At 40.4% G+C, this 21,316-nt stretch overlaps 1 pseudogene; it reads right to left on the minus strand.

Moving 5' to 3' along the window:
* Positions 1-2,472: 2,472 nt before the first annotated feature.
* On the minus strand, positions 2,473-3,977 carry LOC123843641 (G2/mitotic-specific cyclin-B1-like; annotated as a pseudogene).
* Positions 3,978-21,316: the final 17,339 nt, after the last annotated feature.

Genomic DNA, 21,316 nt, shown 5'->3' on the forward strand with positions numbered 1-21,316 from the left:
ATTATATAATTATAAATAAATATAAATTATTTATAATGTTTCTTCAGTTTTATTGAGGTATAATTGACCAATAAAATTGTAAGATATTTAAAGCATTACAACGTGATCATTCACCAAATAATGTTTTTCCAAAGAACAACTTTTACCTATATAACCACAAGGCAATGAACAAATCCAAGAAATTTAACACTGATACAGAACTATTATTTACTCTATCGTCTATGTACAGGTGACTTTGTGTCCTCAGTGCATTGCATTAGGGGGTAGGTACTCTCAGTTTGTCCTGTTATTGGCGGTTTTAAGTTTGATCACCAGATTTCTCTGTTATAAATGTAAAAGCTTCATTTTACTTTTGTAAATAGTAAGTCACATTTGGGACTTACTACTCTGGGATGGTACGAATCTCATTTTCTCCAATAGCCTTTTACCCAGTCATTTTGGCATACATTAATGAAATTCCGCCGAATCAATTTCAATGGTGGTTACAAAAGATCTGGATTCCTAAACCTCAATAATCTGTACAATGGACAAAGGGTTGATTTAATACTTTTATATATTGCAAAATGATTACCACTATATCATTAGCTAACATTTCTGTCCTGTCCCTTAATTACCATTGATTTTTGGGGGGTGAGAACATTTAAGATTTAGTCTCTTAGCAACATTCAAGTATATAATACAGGATTAGCCATAATCCCATTCTGTACCTTAGATCCCCAGAACTTGTTCATCTCGTAACTGTAAATTTGTATATACTTTGACCAATATCCCTCAATGTCCCCCACACCCCAGTACCTGGTAACCACTCTGTTTCTCTGGGTTCAACTTTTATAGATTCCACATATATGTGAGATCATACAGTGTTTGTCTTTCTTTGTCTGATTTATTTCACTTAGCATTATGCCCTCAAGTTTCATCCAGGTTGTCGCAAATGACAGAATTTCCTTCTTTCCCATGGCTGAATAATATTCCGTTGTATAATTATAAATCATCTTCTTTATCCATTCACCTGTTGTTGGGCACTTAGATTGTTCCACATCTCGGCTCTTGTGAAATAATGCTGCAGTGAACATGGGAGTGCAGACATCTCTATGAGATCTAATTTCAATTTTTTTGGATACATACCCAGAAGTGGGACTGCCGGATCATAGGGTAGTTCTATTTTTAATTTTTAATTTTTTGAGGAAACTGCATATTGTTTTCCATAGTGGCTGCACCAATTTACATTTCCACCAACACCGCACAAGGGGTCCCTTTTCTCCACATTCTTGCCAACACTTGTTATCTCTTATCTTTTTGATACTAGCCATTCTAACAGGTGTGAGATGACATCTCATTGTGATTTTGGTTTGCATTTCCCTGATGATGAGTGATGTTGAGCACCTTTTCATGTACCTGTTGGCCATTTGTATGTCTTCGTTGGAAAGTTGTCTATTCCTCTGCCCAATTTTTAGTTGGATTGCTTGATTATGCTATTGAGTTGTAGGAGTTCTATGTTTTGGAGTATGATTTGCAAACATTTTACCCCGTTCGGTAGCTTGCTTTCTCATTTTGTTTGTTGTTTCCTTCACTGTGTAGAAGCTTTTTGGTTTGATGTAGTCCTACTTATTAATTTTTGCTTTTGTTGTTTGTGGTTTTGGTGTCATTTCCAGGAAATCACTGCCAAGACCAATGTCAAGGAATTTTCTTCTTAGGTTTTCCTGTGGGAGTTTTCTGGTTTCAGGTCTTATGTTTAAGTCTTTAATCCATTTCAAGTTCATCTTTGCGAGTAGTGTAATATAGAAGAATTTCATTCTTCTTATGTGGTTATCCAGTTTTTCTAGCACCACTTATTGAAGAGACTATCCTTTCCCCCCATTGAGTATTCTTGGCTCCCTTGGTAAATATTAGTTGACCCCATATGTGGGGATTTATCTCTAGGCTCTCAATTCTGTTTCATTGGTCCATGTGTCTGTTTTTATGCCAGCACCATACTGTTTTGATTACTAAAACTTTGTAGCATAGTTTGCCTCTGGCTTTGTTGTTTCTTAGGATTGCTTTGGCTATTCCGGATCTTTTGCAGCTCCATACAAATTTTAGAATTGTTTATTCTATTTCTATGAAAAATGTCTTTGGCATTTTGATAAGGATTGCATTGAATATATAGATGGCTTTGGGTAATATGGACATTTTTAACAATACTAATTCTCTTGATCCAGAACATGAGATACCTTTCCATTTGTTTTTATCTTTTTCAATTTCTTTCATCCAATTCTTATAGTTGTCAGTGTACAGATATTTCACCACCTTGGTTAAATTTCTTCCTAAGTATTTTATTATTTTTGATGCTCTCGTGAATGGGATTGTTTTATTTCTTTTTTAGATTTGTTTTTGTTTTTGAACACAACACAAATTTCATTAAAAGTAAGTAAAGGTAACATATAATATGTACAGATGGCACATGGTGCCAATTTTATTTGCAGTTACTATAGCACTCCAACTCATGTTTACAAGTTACACCTTTGCCACAGCCTTGGCTAAATCTTGAACTAGTGCAGAATTTAGCTGTGCCAGAGTGCTGATCTTAGCATGCTTAGATGTGGCATGCTTGTTCTTGATAGTCATGGGCTTTGTAAGCCCACGATTCACCATGACTATATTCTTAGCCAGGCGTTGCCTAACATTTAGAAGGGATTCTTCAGTGTATGACAGATAATGCTGTAGAGTTGGTGTTCATTCATCGTTATCGAGAATTTTCAGTGCTAGGCTAAAAGCTCCTGCTGCAATCTGAGAAGGAGGAAAGTGCACCATATCGTAGTCCAACATAGTTTGTTCCATCAGGTATTTGGCCAAAGTATGTTGCTCAACATCAACCTCTCCAATCTTAGATGCTCTCCAAAGGAAATGCAAGGGTAGAGGGCGGCCCAGACCAAACTTTAAGGATCTTAGAATCTTCATTTCTATCTGTCTGATTTGGTGCTCAGTGTAAGTGTTGTCAGTCACGAAGGCAAAGTCACCAATTTCTGGAAGGTACATTTCTTCATATTTGCTTGCAATAAACATGGCAGTGACCACAACCAGCTGAAGCATCTTCTTGGGCACACAATTATTATGCATGAACCAATCAATAATGGAAACTGTCATGTACATGGTCTCCTGCAGTAACCTGAATTTCATTTGAACCTGTGCTAGCCAGTCCATAAGGATGGCTTTCATGTTTCCGGTGACTTCATGACCCAATAGGTATTTTGGTCTGACTGCTTGCTCTTCCTCAAGTTGTCTCAGACCAGCATAAGTATCTTTCACATAATTCACTACAAAGGTTTGGATCAGCTCCATCTTCTGCATCCACATCATTCACTGCAAGAATTACATCAGAGAATGCCTGATACAGATATTATTCTGCAGGGGTACATCCAGATGTTTCCACTGGGCTTGGAGAGGGAGTATCAGTCGAAATCGTCTCAGGCGTAAGTTTTTCTTCTTTAACGGGCTCAAGGTTCTGGCTCTGGTTCAGGCACAGGCTTGGGTGCCTTTTCCAGAGGTTTAGGTATTTTTTTTAGCAATAACTTTTCCAGGAACCAAAGCTTTTGCTTCCTTTTTTTCAGAGGCAGTTTGGCCTGTGGTTGTTCACTGACTTTGTTACCAGTGTTTCCGAGAGCTGTTCTTGGCCTCAGCCCGGGCTTGAAGGTCACAGTCATGGCCAGAGGCACATGCTCTGTGCCTGCCATACTGATCTTCGCCTTATTTTCAACATTAACTTTTGTGTTCCTGGTGACCCGGAGTGCAATGGCTTCCTTTTCACCAGGCAGCAGCTCAGTGGGGAGAAGCAGAGCACGGGAGCCACCAACGAGCTGGGGGCCTGAACCTACTGCAGACCAGCAGCCATTCCTCCACAGCATGCCAGGCTCTTTTTTAGATGTTTTGTTGTTAGTGTATAGAAACACAACTGTTTCCTGGATGTTGATTTTTGTATCCTGCAAATTTACTGAATCCATTGATTAGTTCCAGCAGTGTTTTGGTGGAGTCTTGATGATTCTCTGTATGCAAGATCACACCATCTACAAACAAAGTCTACTTTACTTTTCCCTTTACTATTTGGATGTTTTTATTTACTTTTCTTGCCTGATTGCTCTGGCTAGGACTTCCAGTACTATGGTGAATAGAAGTGAAGAAAATAAGCATCCTTGTCCTGTTCCTAATGTTAGAGAAGAAGCTTTCAACGTTTCACCACTGAGTATGAGGTTAGCTGTGGGCTTGTCATGTATGGCCTTCCTGTGTTGAAGTATCTTCATTCTATACCCAATTTGTGAGAATTTTTATCATGAAAGGATTTTGTATTTTATCAAATGCTTTTTCTACATCTATTGAAAGGGTCATATGATTTTTTTTTAAGATTTTATTTATTTATTTGAGAGAGAGAGAGAGCACGAGCAGAGAGAGGAGCATAGGCAGACTCCCCGCTGAGCAGGGAGCCCGATGCAGGGCTCGATCCCAGGACCCTGAGATCATGACCCAAGCTGAAGGCAGACACTTAACCGACTGAGCCACCCAGGCGCCCTGGTCATATGATTTGTATTTTTCTATTAATGTGGTATATTACATTTATTGATTTGTGTATATTGAATAATCTTTGAATCTCAGGGACAAATCCCACTTGATCAGGGTGTATGATCCTTTTAATGTGCTGTTGAATTTGGTTTGTTAGTATTTTGTTGAGAATTTTTTCATCTGTGTTCATTAGGGTTATTAGCCTATATTTTATTTTTCTTGTGATGTCTTTATCTGGTCTTGGTATCAGGGTAATGCTGGCTTTGTAAAATGAGTTTGGGAGTGTTCCCTCCTTCCCAATTTTTTGGAAGAGTTTGGGAAGGATTGGGGTTAATTCTTCTTTTTTTAAAAAAAGATTTATTTATTTATTAGAAAGGGAGAGTGTGCATGCACAAGCAGAGGGAAGGGCAGAGGAAGAGAATCTTCAAGGAGACTCCCCACTGAGCTGGGAGCCCGACACAGGGCTTGATCTCAAGACCCTCATATCGTGGGGCGTCTGGGTGGCTCAGTTGGTTAAGCGACTGCCTTCGGCTCAGGTCATGATCCTGGAGTCCTGGGATCGAGTCCCGCATCGGGCTCCCTGCTCCGCGGGGAGTCTGCTTCTCCCTCTGACCCTCCCCCCTCTCCTCTCATGAGCGCTCTCGCTCTCAAATAAATAAATAAAATCTTAAAAAAAAAAAAAAGACCCTCATATCGAGATCTGAGCCAAAACCAAGAGTCAGACACTCAATGGACTGAGCCACCCAAGTACCCCAGGGTTAATTCTTTAAATGTTTTGTTCTAGAGTTTTCTGTGTTGGGAGGTTTTTGATTACTGATTCAATCTCCTTACTCTTTTTTAGTTTCTTCAGATTTGTATTTCTTCATGATTCAGTCTTGGTAGCTTGTATGTTTCTAGGAATTTATCCATTTCTTCTAGGTTATCCAGTTTGTTGGTGTATAATTATTCATGGTATTCTCTCATGATCCTTTGTATTTCTGTGGTATCAGTTGTAATGTCTCTTTCATTTATGATTTCATTTGAGTTCTATCTCTTTTATTCTGAGTTAGTCTAGCTAAACTTTTGTCAGTTTTTTTCATCATTACAAAAAAATACCAGCTCTTAGTTTCATTGATCTTTTGTTATTTCTCTGGTATTTGTTTTATTTATTTTTGCTCTGGTCTCCATTTCCTTCCTTCTACTAACTTTGGGCTTAGTTTGTTTTTCTATTTCTAGTTCCTTGAGAATTAAAATGAGGTTGTTTATTTGAGTTGTTTCTGTAGGCATTTATTGCCATAAACTTCCCTCTTAAAACTGCTTTTGCAGCATCCCATAGGTTTTGACATGTTGGGATTCCATTTTTGTCTCTTTAGGGATATTTCTTGGTTTACCTTTGATTTCTTCTTTGGCCCACTGGTTATTGGTTATTCAGGTGTACTTGCTTAATGTCCACATATTTGTAAATTTCCCAGTTTCCTCCTGCTATTGATTTCTAGTTTTGTACCATTGTGGTCAGAAAAGACACTTGGGATTTCAATCTTCTTAAATTTGCTAAGACTTGTTTTATGACCTATCATTTGATCTATCCTGGAGAATGTTTTGTGTGCATTTGAGAAGAATATTTATTCTGCTGCTTTTGGATGGAGTGTTCTGTATGTGTCTGTTATTTCCATTTGGTCTAAAGTATGGTTCAAATCCAGCATTTCCTTGATTTTCTTTCTGGATGGTCTATCCATTGTTGAGAGTGGGGTATTGAAGTCCCCTACTATTGTTGTATTTTCTATTTCTCCTTTCAGATCTGTTAACATTTGCTTAATAAATTTAAAGACTCCAATGTTGGATGCATATATATTTATGATTGTTATATCTTCTTGACTAATTGATCCCTTTATTATTATATGACCATCTTTGTCTCTTATTACCATTTTTGGCTTAAAGTCTTTTTTCTGATGTAAGTATAGGGACTTCTGTTTTCTTTTCGTTTCCACTTGTGTGGAATCTATTTTGCCATCTCTTTCAGCCTATGTGTGTTCTTAAACCTGAAGAGTTGCTTGTAGGCAGCATACAGTTGGATCTTACTTTTTATCCATCCAGCCACTCTGCCTTTGATTGGAGATTTCAATCCACTAACATTTAGAATAATTATTGAAGGCAAGGATGTACTAATGCCATCTTCGAAATTGTTTTCCGGCCATTTTGTAGTTCCATTTTTCTTTGCCTCCTTTCTTACTGCCTTCCTTTTAAATTAATTATTTTCCATTGTGCCATGCTTTGATTCCCTTCTCTTTATCTTTTGTGTATGTATTGCACATTTTTGCTTTGTGAATCCCATGAGGTTTACATAAAACATCATCTATACACATCTATATCAGTCTATTTTATACTGATAAGAATTTAATTTTGATCACATACAAAAACTGTATGCTTTCACTCCCCCTTTTGTTTTTGATGTCATCATTTACATCTTTTTATATTGTGTAATCATTAACAAATTGTTGAAGTTATAGCTATTTTTAATACCTTTTTCCTTTAACCTTTACACTAGAGTTAAGTAGTTAACATATCACTACACTACAGTCTTAGAGGATTCTATATCTGACTCTGGGCTTTCCTTTACCAGTGTGTTGTATATTTTCACATGTTTTCATGTTGCTAATCAGCATCCTTTTGTTTCAGCTTGAAGAATTCTTTTCAGCATTTCTTGTGGGGTAGATTTATTGGTGATGAATTCTGTTGGCTTTGTTTATTAGGGAAAGTCCTTCTTTTGCCTTCAATACTGAAAAGGAGTGTTGTTGGCTAAAGTATTCATGGTCTGCACTTTCTTTCAGCACTTTGAATATATAATCCCATTCTCTCCTGGCCTGTAAGGTCTCTGCTAAGAAATCAGCTAATGGCCTTATGGGGGTTTCCTTGTATGAGATAGCTTTTTTTTTTTTTTTTCTCTTGCTGCTTTTAAAATCCTCTTATTGTCTTTTGTTTTAGATGGTTTTGTTATTATGTGTCTTGAAGAAAATTGTTTTGGATTAAAATTTTTAGGTGACCTATTAGCTTCATGAACTTGGATGTTCAGATCTCTTCCCAGAGTTGAGAAGTTCTCAGCCATTATTTCTTTAAATAAGCTTTCTACCCCTTTCCCCATCTCTTCCCCTTCTGAGCCTCCAATGATGTATATATTATTTCTTTTTATGGTGTCCTATAACGTACCTAGGTTAAGGTAAGTTATTCATTCTTTTTTCATTTCTTCATTCTTTTTCACTCTTTTTTTTTTTCTTTTTTGCTCCTTGACTAGATCATTTCAATTGATTTATCTTCTAGCTCACTGATTCTTCTGCTTGCTCAAGTCTGCTGTTGAAGCTCTCAATTGGATTCTTCGATTCAGTCATTGTATTCTTTAGCTCCAAAATTTCTGTTTGGTTCTTTCTTATTTTTTTTTATCTCTCTGCAGCACTCTTCATTTTGTTCTTGTATTGTTTTCCTGATATTAAATTGTTTATCTGAGTTCTCTTGTAGCGATCTGAGCATCTGTAGAATAATTACTTGGAATTGTTTGTCAGGCAATTCCTGGATCTCCATTTGTTTGGGGCCAGCTGCTGGGGTTTCACTGTATTCCTTTGTGCCGTCCTGTTTCCCCGATTCTTCGTGATCCCTGTAGCTTCGCACTGGTGTCTGCACATTTGAAGAAACAGTCACCTCTCTCAGACTTTATGCAGTGAGTTCAGTAAGGGAAACTTTTCACCTGTGCGTGGGGGCACATTGGATCATGTTGTAATCCACTGGGTCTAGTGGTGCAAGGTGCCCAGTGTGGGGGTATGTGGCAGCACCAGGTCTGGGGAAGTGTGCTTTCTCTTTGGCTGAGGCCACTGGGACCACAGCATCAATAACTCTGTGGTCCTTGTGGGCACTATGAGGAGTCTGCAGTGGCTGCAAGGGCTGTTGGGGTCCTAGGTAGCACCTCCAGATGTAGTAGTTAAGGATCAGGGTAGGCAGTGGTGGTGTACGGAGCTGGTGGCATGCACACACGTAACTATGGGGCCAGCTGCAGGTGCTTTGCAGTGGCTGGGGCCAGTTGCAGACACACTCGTAGTGATGGGCACCGGGGCAGGTAGCAAGGGCTGGGGGCTAACTAGGGGCCCACTAGCAGCTGCAGAGGACCTGACTGGTCGCTGTGCTCTCCTGTGGCTGCATACTCTCCCCGCAGGAGTGCATGCTGGTGACGGGTTCAGGCTGGGGGTGTACACCTGCAAAGCTGGAGGGGCAAGCTATAGGTGGGCATGGTGGTGCTGGCCGGTGATGGAAGACAGGGCCTGATCGGGGCCACAAGCAGCTGCAAAGGCCCTAGTTGTTGGTGCACGCACCCATGGCTGTATACACTCCCGCTGTGCTTGCTGGCTAGAGTAGAGGCTGATGACTGGTGTCAGGCCAGTGGTGGGCAGGTACACAGCTGAAGGGGCTAGCCCTCAGGGCAGGCATAGCAGGGGCGTCAGCTAGGGGGGCCTAGACTGATGTGTTGTGTTTGTGCAGCTGCAGAAGCTAGAGCTGGCTGGGAGCATGGCTCCTGGGCTCTGGTGGGCGTGGGCGGGGACTCTGATGGGTGGCGTCTTACAGTTGCCCAGCCACAGAGACTTCAATGGCTGCAGGTGCTGGTCCCGGGCCCTGGAGGCCGGGGGGGGGCGGGGGGGGGGCAGGAGAGACTCAAGCAGTTGGCATCAGCAAGTGAATACCTGCGGGGCAAAAGCTCCAGCGACGTGCAGGACGTCCCCGGCAGCTGTGCCGACCTTTGGCTTTATCAGTGGCAAAATGTGTTGACTTTTTCTGCACAGCAGATCTCTGTGAACAATCATTGCTGTACTGTGTGTTTGCTAATAACAGCCTCTGCTTTTCTTCCTTATTCTTAGCTGGCTCAACTTCGTCTCAGCTTTGCAGGTCTGGGTGGGGTGAGACTAAAGCGGAACCTTCGCGCCATGTCCCAAGAGGCTGGGGAAACTGGCCACTCAAGCCACGCTTTTCGGGTGAGAGGAACTCTTTCTAGTTGGGAAGTTCCTTCTTGGTGTTGAACGACGCTGGCCTGGGAGATGGGATGATGTAGGCAAAATGAATCCGTTTTCCTTCTCTTTTGTGTTTCTAAAATGTCCTACGTGGACTCTAGAGCTCTCCCAGAGCTGTTTTTGTTCATGGACAGTGTCTAATTATTAATCTTTGTGGGGAGGGAGACGGGGAAGCTGGGTTCTCCTATGTCACCATTTATTCCATGTAACCTAATTTTTAATTTAAGATCGGACCTATCAAGCATTGAAATTATTTTGCTTGGACAAAAGAAGGTTCTAGGATGGCTCAATAATATTTATGAAATTTACTTTTTGGTATTTATTTATAATGTATTTCTATCTGGTAGAGAATGGCCGGTTATTGTCCATATCGTGTGGTGTGTGCGTGTGGGTATTATGAAATAAAATTGTATGAGGAAGAAGCTGAGTTATAAAAGGACAGGATTTCACAGCTGTTAAGTGTTGTTGGGTAAAAAACAAATTGCTGATGAAGGCCAGGATGTCAGACCCCTAGAGATTTCTAAAAATTCGACAGAAGATCAACCAGCTGGCCTGAGATTCTTTTAAAACTGTCATCTTTATCATCTTGATGAGGAATGAGGCGGTCTCAGCAACTGGATATTCCAGTTAATGCTAATTATTGCTAACAGATGATCAGTTTTCAAGGAATCGGGATACCATAGTTTAAGAAGAAAGTAAATTTTGATGTATACTGTGTTGTGGATAAAAGGAAGTACTAAGCAAGACTGTACATGAAAAGCAGCCACTGTGAGTTGATTTTCAACAATCCTACTCTGAGAATTAAGGACCTGGAGACTGTGCCTGTCTGTCTTTTGGAAGCAGCCCAAAGGATTTTACTCTGAACTGTATCCTTCAGAGAAGACCACTGCAAATACTGATTTGTATTTGTACAGTACAAAATTGTATTTTATATAAATCAGTAAACCGGATTTATATAAAAAATCGGGCTCAAAAGTTCTTCATCAATTTTAGAATTACATTAAAAGATTAAGTAATCATAAAGTTTACCATTATGTTAGATCACTCGATTGCTAAACATTGCTTCCTCTTTTCGGTCATGCAATTCCCAATTAAGTAACAATAAAATCTCTAACCCTCCCACTCACATGGAAACAGCTAAACATCACTCTTTCAGGTCAGATGGGGGGAAATTCAGGGCATAAGGAATGAGTCACCTTTGTCCCTCCTGAGGGATTTTAGAGCAAATTTCAGAGCTCCTTGCTGTGGTTGATAAGAAATCCCCTCCCCCCCGCCCCCGTGCTATCTAAACATCTCCTGAGGTTAAGTAATGTGCTTGGCACCCAGGGCACACCATTCACATGGTGGTTATTCCAGATCCAGCTACTGAAAGCAGAACTATCTGATCATCCTGTTTCCCAATTGGAGGCTCTGTATCGCCCACAGCTAAAATATTAAACTCAGATATCTGTGTTGTCAACTTCGTGCTGCCTCTATTACCTGGTGTTTCATTCTGCCAGTGCAAAGGTGCCTGGGCCTTTTCTGAGATCAAAGGCAACAGGAAGTTTGACTACGTCCAACTCACAGTGGAAGTAGACACTACAACACTCTTTAAGAAAATGAGTTTTTGCACTTTTTCTTTTGTAGCAAATGTTCAGCAACTTTACTTTCCGTTTGATGTATATAACAATGCATTTTGAGACATCCTCTTTAAAGCATTGTATACCAAAGGGTGAGGAAATGGGAACAGGGAAAAAAATAAAATAGAAATAGATGGTATCAGCATTAACTACAGGGAGTGAAACAAAATAGGGACTACTAAAATAAAATGGAGTAGTTATTTTTCCTTGCTTTTAAAAAAGTAAATAATGCTTAAATTGATAGCAGTTTGGCCCCAGTTTTCTACTTCTCTCTTTATCCGTGTCCTCTGCAATGTGACTTGCAGTTCCTTCCACCAAGAGGAGGAGTCCGTTTGCTCACCCCTTGAATCTGGGCTATTCTTGTGACTCGCACTGACCGATAGGATGCAGCAGACTTGATGTGTGAGTTCCAGAGTCTAGACCTCAAGAAACCTGGCATGCTTTTGCTGTATCTTTTGCTCTTTTACCTTTTCCATGATAGTGTGTCCAAGCTAGCTTGCTTGGGGGTGGAACGTGTAGGCAGAGCAGATACAGTCTAGTAGTGCCCATCAAGACACCAGACATATGGGAGAGAGCCTGAGATTAAAAGAACCTTCTAGGCAACCTACAGCTGACTGCAGATGCATAAGTGAGGCCAGCTCACATCAACAGAGCCACCCAGGTGACCTATAGATGCATAGAAAATGTAAATAATTGTTGCTTAAAGCCTCTAACTTTAGGGTAATTTGTTATGTAACAAAGCTACGGATATAAATGGTATCAAAAATTGATGAAAGAGATGGACGGGTCCAGGATGAGAGTTTTAGGTGATTATATTCGTGCTTACATCGCATGGCAAACTTCTCTGGGGATTACCATAAGGAACATACTGGCTTTACTTTGAGGAAAACACTATATCCTCTGAATCGTCATGACTTACATGGAGTTATGCTTGCTTTGAAAATCCCAGGGCTCATAGGGCCTAAGGGCATTGCCATCTAGAAAATAGAGGTAATTTATATTAGACAATTCTACCCAATAACTAGCACATCGTTTCATCCATGTAGAAATAAGCTATCTGGCAATCTTACTATCTGAAATAGAAATAAAAACTGGGGATGAGGGCAGGAGGAAGTGTCTGGGCAACCAAAACGGAACTAAAATCCACAAACAGTACATTAAACTCTGGCAAAATCAATCAGAAACTCACTCAGAGCTTTTTTAACTTGCCATAACGAGCTTAGTGATCTTGGTCCCAAATCCATACTTAATGAGAGGTGGTGAGTTAAAAGAAGAGAGAAGGGTTTTTAGAGATAGGTATACACACAATGGTAACAAGAGACATAGAGACAAGAGAACCTAAAGAAAGGGCAAAGAAGGAACATTACAAGCAGACTCAAAAACTCAGAAGCACCGCAGTCTGGGGTCATTTAGTATAACAGAAAATAGTCTCATATACCTCAACAGAACCTAAGAGCATCATCGTACTGCATTTCTTCCTTCCTTCCTTCTTTTCTTCCTTCCTTCCTTCCTTCCTTCCTTCCTTCCTTCCTTCCTTCCTTCCTTCATACATTTATTCAACAAATGCTATGTATACTGAGCTTTTTCTCTGGTCAATATACTGTCCGGGACCTAAAGGACTGAGAATATTAATTAGAACTTACAATTTGGCACAATAATACGTGTAATGGCAATCATGTTTTAAACAGTCCACAGACAAAACATGTTAAGTCAGCTAAAATATTCATACATAATGGTTAAGATTTTTGCCCATGCCCATGTTTAAAAGGTAAATCTTTAGTCATCCGGAAAGTGCAGACTTTGAGAGTGATTTGTATCAGGTGTTCCCAGATGGCTTAAATTTTGTATCATTAGTATGTCTGATTTTTTGTAAGTTTTGTATCATTAGTATGTGCATTTCCAGGACAGTAATGGCCAGATTTCTGGGGGAGAGGAAAAGAGAACTTGTGTAGATTCTGCCTAAATAAGTAAAAATTTGTTGGGTGCCTGGGTGGCTCAGTCGGTGAAGAGTCTGCCTTTGGCTCAGGTCATGAACCCAGGATCTTGGAATCGAGTCCCGCATCGGGCTCCCTGCTCAGCGGGGAGCCTGCTTCTCCCTCTCCCTCTGCCTCCCTCTATCTATCTCTCTGTCTCTCATGAATAAATAAAGAAGATCTTAAAAAAATAAGTAAAATTTGTTTATAGATTAATTTAAAGGTAAAAATAAAGAATTAGGTTACTTTAAAATCAGGGAGGCAAATTAAAAATTATGTGATGTTTAAGGCATTAAAAGAAGAAAAACAGAGTGTTATTTTTCTAAAAATAATTCCTTATATCTGCTGGAAGTGAAAAGCACAGAATGTACTAACAACTTTTTCACTTTCCACTTTCTTAATGGTATTTAAAAAACACAATTAGTTACTTTCAGAAATGAAGATGTGTTGACCTGCTGGATAAAGGTCTGCTGCAGGTGGTATTGATTGCTTTGAGATGGCAGATAACTATTAACTTGTCTCTAAAACTTTATACAGGCCAAATGGACCAAAAACATGCCTGACGTTTAGAAAAAAATAGTCCTGTTAAGCAGTCATGAAACACACAAGTGACATGGTAAGGACAGATTCAACTATGTAATAAGCATTTAGACACTTCCAGTTCAAGGTGGTGAACTGACCCTAAGCAAATTTCCTTCTCTCTCCCCCAAGGCTCTTAGAGTGCATTAAAAAAAAGATAATAGTATAACTACCCATGCAAGGAGACTAGATGAGGACCTCAAGGAATAAAAGGTTTCAACATATTCCTAGAAGCTGGATAATTGGTGGAGAAATGATAATTCATGAATTAGGAGGAAGGAAACCAAAACCAGAAGTATCTGAAGAGGAGGCCAAAGCTTAGATAGATGCTGTACTTATCCTGAAGAATGCCAGAGAGTTTAGGGACATGGGAATGCCAGATATAAAGGAGGAGAATAGTGACATGGAATTGAAGAGTAGAGTCCATTATCCAACCAATAGAAGTTCCAGAAAGACAGTACAGACAGACCAGGTGCAAGAAAAGTATCAAAGAAAATAGAAGATCGTTTATCTGAGCTAAATAACACAAACCATCATATTGATAGGGTTCATTGAATAACCAGTACATATGACATATATGTACATGTATATACATATTAATAATATATGTTACTATTTTTAATTTTGAGCTGAGTTGTGTGCTAGGATTATTTTTCCTTCTGTATGGATCTAATGTCGTGACTATAACACTGAAAAGGGACTATTCCTAGAGTGATATTTAAATGGATTCCCCCCCTTTTTTTAATATCTTCCCAGTGTGTTCCTGTCTGTTTTCCATTGGTCAAGTTCACTTCAAGGGAATATAACCCTCATGATATTGTGATATAATAAGAAATATACATACTTCGGTCTTCATTCCAGGCTTCTGGCCAGAGCTCCTAAAACCTTTGTAAGTTCCTAAGCAATAAAGGTGCTAGAAGCATCTTTTGTTCTAACATTTGGTCTTTGACCCAGTTCCTGACACAGAACTCCTAAATCTCTTGGAATTTTCTGAGTGATGGGAACATGTTTGGTTCTAATGAAGTGACTCTTTATGGGCTCCTGGATGACTTCAGGATGGAAGCTGGTCACCTGAAAGCCTGCACCATGATTAGAAACTTGAAACTTTCAGCCCTACTCCCCATTCTCCAGGGAGGGGAGAGGGGCTGGAGACTAAGTTAATAATTGATCCAGCCTATGTGATGAAGCCTCCATAAAAAACTCTGAACTACAGAGTTTGGAGAGCTTCCAGGTTGCTGGACTCATCAGGGTGCCCAGAGGGTGACATAGCCCAAGAGGGCGGGAAAACTCCTCAGCTCCTCCCATATACCTGGCCTTATGCGCTTTTTCCACCTGGCTGTTCCTGAGTTGTATCCTTTTATAATGAACTGGTGATCTGATAAGTAAATGGTTTTCCTGAGTTCTGTGAACTGCTCTAACAAATGACCAAACCTGAACTGGGAACTCTGACTTACAGTCCGAAGTACAGATGACAACCTGAGACTCGTGACTGGCGTCTGAAATGGGAGCAGTGTTGTGGGACTGAGCTCTGAACTTGGGAGATCTGAGTTAACTTCAGGTAGATGGTGTCGGAACTGAAGTGAATTGTAGGACACCCAGCTGATGTTGGGAATTTGGTCAGTATGGGAAAATGTCCACACATTTGGTGACCAGAAGTGAAGTAGTATACCAACACACACACACACACACACACACACACACACTTTTGGATTGCCTCATCCAGCCTCAGTGGCATGTCAGGACCTAGACCTCTTATGCCGTGTTAGGACATTTTATTGAGGTCTGGAAGAAAAGGAGCAATCCCACACAGACGGGGCTCTGTCCAAGAGGGCCATTAAGGAGATATTTGAGGAAACCTGAGAGGAAGCACACAGTTTGTGTCCTTTAACCCAGCTAACCACTCAACTGTGAGGCAGAACAAGAACATTTTCAGACTTCCATTTCCTTTTTTAAATTTACCGATATATGACATTGTGTAAAGCAAAGTGTATAACGAACACTGATCTTAAATGTACAACTCAATAAATTTGTATGGACACAGGTACCCGCGTAACACCACCCAGACCAATATACAGAGCATCTCTGGAACCCAATTTTCATCATGCCCCCTGCCAGGCAACACCTTGCCCCCTAGAGGTAACCACTATTCTGACTTTTAATATTACATGTTTGGTTTTGCAAGCTCTTGAATTTCATAGAAAAAGAATCTTGTAGTATATGTGGTTTTGTGTCTTTTGCTCAAAAATATTCGTGAGGGGCACCTGGGTGGCTCAGTCGTTAAGCGTCTGCCTTCGGCTCAGGTCATGATCCCAGGGTCCTGGGATTGAGCCCCGCATTGGGCTCCCTGCTCGGCGGGGAGCCTGCTTCTCCCTCTGCAACTCCCCCTGCTTGTGTTCCCTCTCTCGCTGTGACTCTCTCTGTCAAATAAATAAATAAAATCTTAAAAAAAAAAAAAAACGAAAATATTCGTGAGATTTGTCCATGTTATGGGAAGCAGGAATTTGTTCTTTTTTATGGTGGTGTAATCTTTGTATGACTCCACTAAACTCCACTAAATTCCACTAAAATTCATTTATCCATTCTCCATTTGGTTTATTCTCAATTTTTGGCTATCACGAATAAAGATACAAACATTCTTATACGTCTTTTGGTAAACATATGCATTGATTTCTCTTGGGCAAATATGTAGGAGTCAAACTCCTAGATCATAGGGTAAGTGTATATTTAGCTTTATTAGACACTGCCAGACTTTTCCAAAGTGGTTGTCCCAATTTATACTCCTACTAGCACTGTGAAGGTATAGTAATTAATATAGTGTGGTATTGGCGCAAAAATAGAAAAGTCGGCAAATATATATATATATACACACACATACATATATATGTATATATATTTAAATTTATATATATTCACGTTAGTATTGTATATTATAAGCATATATTAATGTGCCATTGCAATTAAATCAAGGGAAAGGATGGTCTTTTTTTATAAATGGTGCTGGAGCAATTATAGATCCGTATGGAATAATATGAAACCTTGACTTTTACTTCATACCACACCCCAAAATTAGAGAAGTCATAGGCCTAAGTGACCTAAATTGAAAAGGTGACAAATAAAACTTCTAGAATAGAACAGAGGAGACTACATTTATGATCTTGGGGATAGGCAAAGATTTAATAAACAGTATACAATGATCACGAACCATAAAGAAAAAAATTAAAATCAGACTTTAGAAAATTAGGAACTACTGTTCATCAAAAAATGTGAATAAGAAAATAAAAAGACAAGTCACAGACTGGGAGAAGATGTTTATAATAAATATGTCCATAAAGGACTCATAGTCTGAATATATAAAGAACTTGTACAGATCTATAACAAAGAGACAAAAAAAAAAAACCTTAAAAATGGACAAACCACGTGCACAGCCACTTCACAAAAAGACATATCCAAATAACCAATAAACATGAAAAATTCTCAGTATCATTAGCCATCAGGAAAATGCAAATTAAGATCACAAGGCAATACCACCTCATATGAACTAATATCACTTAAATTCAAAAGTTTTGGTGTTGGTGAGGACGTGGAGCAGTAGGAACTCTCAGATGTTTTCAGATTTTTAGGTGTACTAAAATGAACCTCCCATAACTCTTTCATGAGAAGTCACTTGAGGCTGTATTTTTTTTTTTTTAATGAGGAAGTAATCTAAAACAAATGAGGAAATAAGATCTAAAGCAAAATGTCTTCTAACCCAGGGGAGCAGGGAAAGAACGCCTCAGGATTATGGCTGTGCAGTTTTTCAGGCTGAGCAGCTATTTCAGATAGAAGAAGAGAAAAGAACCCTCCAACATGATCTCCAGGAAATAAAGAAACATGATGGAATAAGCAGGGATAGAGAGTTGGGCTTCTTCAGCATATGGTAAAAGCATTTGATAGGAGTTTCAAAAAAAGGAATCCATTCAAACATCAGTCTAGGAATATTCCCTTTTTTGTGGTATAGTCATGAGCTTAGATCCATAGAGAAGGAAAAATAATACTAGCACACAACTCAGCTCAAAGTTTAAAAATATACATATTATTTTTTTTAAAGATTTTATTTATTTTTTAGAGAGCGAGCGAGAGAGAAACAGCATGAGAGGGGAGAGGGTCAGAGGGAGAAGCAGGCTCCCCGCTGAGCCGGGAGCCTGATGTGGGACTCGATCCCAGGACCCTGGGATCATGACCTGAGCCGAAGGCAGACGTTTAACCATCTGAGCCACCCAGGCGCCCAAAAATATACATATTATTATCATTACATAATATATTATATGTCATAATGATGTAAATATTGTCTAATTGTTTTTAAATTTTAGAATTAATTAATAGACAAAGCACAGAAGAATTAGCTGTGCTTAAAAACTGGAAAGTAAAATTGTCAACCTTGACAATATAAAATTAAAGGTACAACAGAAGGGGTGGAGTATTGGCAAGCCCTGAGGGAGAAAAGGGATATGCCATCCGGATATGTGGATATGCCCATGGGAAATCTCCTAGAAAGAATTTCATGTGCCCAGATGTGGGACAGGAATAGCTGAGAGATACCGGATTTGGTGGGAAAAATGGACAGATGATGGGGGAAAATGTCCAAATGCTCCAGCCCTCTTGGGTTGTGTAAGGTTCTAGAACTGTGATGCAAATTCCATAGGGGGCAGTAAAGCCATAACCCTTAAAAGACTGGTTAATCTTACTTCTGTATAATAGAAGGGGCTTAAAAGGGAAATTAAGTTTGGTTAGAGGGAGTCGTACATACTTTAAAGTGAAGGGAGTCATACATGGTGTATACTTTGGTTTGGAGTTAGACTTTACAATACACTAGATGTATACAAGGATATTTATGCAGTATTGGAAACATCATAATTGTACATCGATAATAAATAATAGTGTACCCACACACTGGAATGCCTATAATACAGTTATCTAGTTAGATCTATACGTATGATCCCATTAATGTAAAAAAAAAAGCCTGTGTGTGTGTGTTTAGGAGCATGGCAAAGGTCTGGAAAGATGTACACCAAAATATTGATATAATAGTGTGGAGAAGTGAGAGGGATTCTCACTTTTACTCTATATTATGTTTTGTTATATTTTATGTTGTTATGTTATATTATGTTACATTATGTTGTGTTAGGTTTTGAGTATTTTGATGCTTTTTCACATGATCAGATATGTGCATCTTTATTGTTGACAAAACGTTGCCTAGTCTAAGTTTTGGTGGGGAATGCAATTCTGGCCAGCCCATCTTCTGTCATCCCTCTTTTAAAAAACTTCAAAGTTTCCTACTGCTTCAGGATAGAACCCCAAGTTTTTTTCTTAGGATTTTATTTATTTATTTGAGAGAGAGAGAGAAAGTAGGAGGAGGGGCAGAGGGAGAAGGAGAAATAGACTCTCTGCTGAGCCAGGGGCTCGATCCTAGGACCCTGGGATCATGACCTGAGCTGAAGGCAGACAATTAACCAACTGAGCCACCCAGGCGCCCCTAGAGCCCCAAGTTTTTAACATGACTTAAAAGGGACTGTGTCTACTTCTGTGCCTTCCCTATACCTAATATTAAGGGTCCTAGAAAGTGCCATCCTGCCAGGTGCCTGTAAGTAATACTGGACACTTTTGGAGAACAGGAGCCCTGCCACCATCCCGTCCTTGAATCCCTCCCGATCCCGCTCCCCCGTGGGACAGCACTCCGACGGGCAAGCGTATGCACTCCTTGCTTGCTGGCCTAAACCCCATAGTTTGTAGCAGAACTAACCTACTTCCCTTGAGATCCTGCTGACCGCTGGCCTTGAAGAACAAAGGACCAGACTTTCTGGAAGGTAAGGCCCGACCGCCCTGAAAAACTGCCATCGCTCACCACGGTATCCTCAACAAGAGCTACCTGGGAGCGTTGATTCCTGGCAGAGTGGAGGAGTCTGGAAGCCTTGCAAGGACAAATGATTAACCGCTGAGCACCAGCTTCTCCTGCGTGTAGCCCCGTCACCATTTCCCGCGCCTTCCCCTTTAAAAACCACCTGCTATTCCGGGACGAGCTCTTTGGGCCATGAGTCCGCCATCTTTCCAGGCTGCCCCCTTGCGGAGTAAAGCAACTTTCCTTTCCGACCATCTCTTCTCTCAAGTATCGACTTTGGGGTGGCGAGCAGCAGAATCTGAGGGTGGAACCAGTCCTCTGTCTGGTAAGACCTGCATTCCTTCTTATTTATTATGACTTCTGTGTAGCACTTATCACTGTCTGAACACGTTTGTTTCTTGTCTGCCCCGCCCCTGGAACGTCAGCTCCGGGAGGGAAGAGTTGTGTCCGTTTGGTCCCCCAGAGCCTAGAACAGTGTCTGGCACCCAGTGAACGCTAAGTAAACGCGTACTGCGGGGTTTACTGACCTCCCCCCGCGTTGCATTGTGGGAAGAGACCAGGGCCGCTGAGGAAAACAAATGAGACACGGTCGAGAGACCTCTAATGGAACAGCAGGATTAGGGATTCCAGTGACTTCTCTGAGGCAGAGTTGCTGCAGATCAGACTGCCACTATTTCTCCTGCTTGTATATTCGGAGGCCTGGAAAATGTGGGTTCCAGCGTGACACGTTTAAAGCTTGACAGATTTCAATCCTTTTAACAAACGGGATAATACGTTTTCTAGGCAAAGCTGGAGCTCTCTGGCTAGACCCCTTGGGTGAGAGATCAAAGCTAGCAGAGCCCTTGTTTGAATCTCGGGGAGAGCACAAACTTTCAAGTTCCTTATCAGGACAGAATCGGTGGCGTCCTTCTGTCCCCTGGTGGCAGCACCGCTAACCTGCACAGGGAGCTAAATTCCTTGCAGAAGAGAAAGCAAAACAAGAATTTCAGTGTTCTGTCGGCCAAAGCCTGTACCAACCCTAAATGTGTGTGTGCGGGTGTATTTGCTCGATCAAGACCTCCCAGGGTTTCTCCTCCATGAAATCCGACCATGCTGCCTTACTCGTGTGACTTCAGCATCAAAGGGGACCAGTTCAATGGAAGGCATTACCCCGCCAAGTACTGGATTGGGATGTAGAACACGCCCCCCAATCCAGGCCCTACATGACCTCCCTTACAAACCATCTGCCAAATGTGTTTGTAGAAAGAATTTCTGTTGTGGCCGGGAGGTTAGCATAGGCAACCTCAAAGGCCCCTCCAACTCTAGGATTCTCCGACTTTAGGATGAGCCGCCCTTCTCACCCCATTGCCTTCTAGTCCATGAGTCGGGGCATTCCCAGCTTCCCCTTGCTGGAGCCTGCTACATCCCCTGGATGGATTCTTCACCATGCGCTTCTTACTTCTGCCTAGTAACACATTTTTTTTTTCTTTCTTGCTCCTGAGTTTGTTTCTTTTAAGGGCTGGCACAGGGTCTCTTTAGCCATATATGTGTACCCTGTATGTACGTCCATGTGCAAATATATTTGCTTGCTATTTTCAAGAGTCTGAATTGTTTTCTGTCTTCTTAAGACAAAGGATTATTTTTAAATTACAGAAGAAATGCAATATATTAATATTTAAATGGTGTACATGTTAAAACCCACTAAGTCTATAATTATTTTTATTTTATTTTTTATTT

The sequence above is a fragment of the Mirounga angustirostris genome, unplaced genomic scaffold (genome assembly GCF_029215605.1).
Source record: "Mirounga angustirostris isolate CCGP_5_RB_7025 unplaced genomic scaffold, mMirAng1.0.hap1 SCAF_11, whole genome shotgun sequence".
Classification (NCBI taxonomy): Eukaryota; Metazoa; Chordata; class Mammalia; order Carnivora; family Phocidae; genus Mirounga; species Mirounga angustirostris.